This window comes from Lolium rigidum, chromosome 5, assembly GCF_022539505.1.
Source record: "Lolium rigidum isolate FL_2022 chromosome 5, APGP_CSIRO_Lrig_0.1, whole genome shotgun sequence".
NCBI lineage: Eukaryota > Viridiplantae > Streptophyta > Magnoliopsida > Poales > Poaceae > Lolium > Lolium rigidum.
Window position 1 is genome coordinate 86,627,537 of NC_061512.1, and position 3,626 is coordinate 86,631,162.

Here is a 3,626-nt window from a genome sequence, read left to right on the forward strand (position 1 = left end):
GCTTAACCTCGATCGTGTTACGCTCTCCATTTTTCCCAACCGAACAAAAATGTAACCATTCCATTCCTCGAAATGGAACCATTCCATTCCATTCCACGGCTGTTTCGAACCAAACACACCCTTGCATTGTTGTGAACTGTTGTCCACATACGGTATACACAGGCATTTCTTCGAGCGGGGCGGGGCTTCGGGCCTAACCAAGCTCCGACGCAAAAACCCGGGCCCGAGGCCCGGCCTGTCCCGACCATCGAGGCCCTAACGCTGAGCCCAAGCCCGGCCCATCACACCAAAATCCCGTGGGCCTCGGGCCTCGAGCTGAGCCTCTTCCTTATTTCATGCATTTATCAAGCCCAGGCCCAGCCCATCATAGTCATCGGGCCTAAATTTTCGGCCCAGGCCCGGCCCACCAGTATGCTCGGGCTGGCCCAAGCCCGGAAATTTCGGGCCGGGCCGGTCGGGCCGGGCTGCCCATGGCCAGGTATAATACACAGCCATACCCTTCCACTTACATCCAGCACTATATGCATTAGTCTGTCTCAGAGTCATTCAATATCACTGCTGAGATCTGTTCCCATTCTTATGCGAGTTGCTAGCATGCTGCCTTTACTCAAGTGGATGCAAAATGAGGGCTGATGAGACTCTTTGTGAGGACGATGGTGCGGCACCATCATCCGAAAACCTCTACAAGCACGAGGCCATGGGCCGAGTGGGTGGTGACCTTTTAATGAATACTGGTATATTTTCTTAATCCACATACATGATTTTATTATTATACGTTTAATTCTTGTTGGCTTTGCCTAATGCTTACCAAAAGTTCGAAACTCTTGCGTTTGCTTACAATCATCATACACTAATTTTTCACTTTTCGGTCTGTCTCATCCAGTATATAAACTGTTGAGTTCTGTTGGCTTCTTTTGTAAACATTTGCATTGTTGTCAGCTGTTGTCTATGCACAACCCTATTCTTCCACTTACATCCCGCACTATTTGCATCAGTCTATCTCATAGATTTATTAAATATCAATGATGAGTTATGTTGCTATTCATATGCGGGATGAAGCTTCCGTGCCTCTACTCAAATGGAAAAAAATGATCACGATGAGGCTGCTGTGAAGACGATGGTGCCGCCACCATCTTCGAAAACCTCCTCAAGCACAAGGCCACGGGCCGAGTTGGGTGGTATCCTTTTCGATAGCAGGTATATTTTCTTAATCCTCATACATGATTTGATTTGTCCGTTTATTGCCGGCTTTGTCTAATGCTTACCAATAGTTCGAAACACACACAACCCTATTCTTCCACTTACATCCGGCACTATATGCATCGGTGTCTCATAGATTCATTTTATATATCATCTGCGATGTACAGTTGCTCTTCAATTTTCATATGCGGTATGAGCTGCTAAGCCTTCATTGGTCAAAAGGATTGCAAGCTGCTGGCGATGAGGCATCTGCAGAGGCTGCCACCAAGTTGCTTGTCAGCCCCACCTTCTGGATGCTTATATAAGCTCAAGTCCAAGGACCAGTCGGGCCGTAACCATCCAAGGGTTCGGGTATATTTTCTTAAGCCACATATACATGCCATGATTTATGTCTGATATTATCACCGGCTCTGTCTAATGCTTTTGGAATTCGGAAACGCTAAATTAGCATGCTTATATTCATCATACACTAAATTTTGATTTGTTTAGTTTGTAACATAGTGTTATGCACTCGCTTGTCAACATTTGCATTGCTCCGAACTATGCACTTTACACAACCTAATTCTTCCACTTACATTCGGCGCTACGCACCGAGTAGTACCTCCCATGTTTCCTTCACCATCCCGATCTGCGAGCTTGCGGGAATATGGCGAGCCCATGTACATACCCCGCATATAACACCTCCTATGGCTCTATCTACCTTTCTAATAACTCCTTCACGAGTTACGGGTATGTATTCTCGGTGGTTTAGCATGAATTGGCATATAGTAAAGTCTTGTTTTTAGTCTTCACTGCTTCTTACATTAGTATCAATTTTCACTGCGAGTTGTACCTTGTGAACTTCGTCCAATGATTAACCGGATGTGTCCGCATGAAGGGTCTTTCACTATGCATGGCAATGGAAAATTGATGAACACCTACATGGTCTATGAGGTGTATGTCTACAAGACACGAGACCATCACATATTTGTATGGACATGATTGGAGAAAGTTTGCTTTTGACTACGGTGCGAAGAAGGGCGACGAGCTGAGGATCGAAACTCAAACGGGAAGATATACGTAGCGCTTACGAGTTGGAGACACTTCCAAATATATAATATGTAACTTTTTTGTACTCATATCCTTTGATTACTGCATTACGAGCGGTTGTTCTAAACCATTCCCTCCTGTTCTAGCTTGCTCGGGTTTAACATGATCAAAGCTGCGGATCCCCGATGGAACGAGAGCGGATGTCACAAAGGGCACCCACACCGGCACGGCACCGGCTTCCCACTCTCCGCATCGGCACCGGTTCATGTACCGGCTCCGTTTCTTGCATCTACCCGGCAGGCCCCTACATCGGCATTGGTTCCTGTAGAGGCCCCATATACTACACACTGCCCGGCGGGCTCCTGCATCGGCATCGGTTCCTCTAGCTGCACCGTTTACTGCACTGCCCAACGGTCTCCTGCATCGGCACCGGTTCCTCTAGAGGCACCGTTTGTTGCACACTGCCCGGCGGTCTCACTGCATCGGCCACCGGCTCGTGTACCAGCCCAGGCTCCTGCACCTGCCCCAGCCAGATCACCGAGGTCTCAGCTCATTGTTGTGGCCACCCGTGTGGTGACCAGGACGCATCTGAAGGCTATGTTCGTGAGTATATGACAGCATAACTGCTCTTATCTTGATGTCTTCTCTGCTCAAAGTCTCACATGGTTCAGTCTTCAGTGCATTGGTGCCATTGACTAATTTTTGGTGGTATCTCTTGCTTTGAATCAGAAATTGCCTAAAAGTATCTCCAAGGATCTCAATGCTTGCCGAAGGGGCAAGATTTCCCTCGTCATGGAGAGTGAAGGTCTCACCGTGGAGGGACGGTACTCCGTCGGTCCCACGAGATGGCAGCTTAGCTGTTACTTCTAGGTGGAAAAAGTTCATTGACGGTGCCAAACTTCGCATTGGATCAAAGTTGAAGGTCAAGATCTTTCGATGCCGTTTGTGACATGTCTGGTCATAAAGTTTGCGGTTGTCTAGTTACTGTTGTCCCATGAGCCCTTAGCAAATGCATTTGTAGTTATACTTATATAAGGTTATCTTATACGAGCTGCTAATTAATTGTATGGGTGGTAAAACTGCGGCAAGCTTTTGCTCTTAGCAAGTATGTATGTATGATCGGCTATTATGATAACTAATGTTTGTGTTCATCTTAGTTTGCATTTCCGTTTTAGAAAAAAACTTAATTTCTATTTTGGGCGACATGTTAGAGAACTATCGGATTGAATCCACAACATGATTCAAATAGATTCATTACACCGAGCCACATGTCTTGACCTTGCTATACACTAGTTCCATTAATCGGTGCAAGAAGGCTTACATGAGCTGCTCGAACCACGGCAGATACGAATCCACCTTAGCTATCTAGCTAGAAATACAACCTTTGCGAGAAGAGG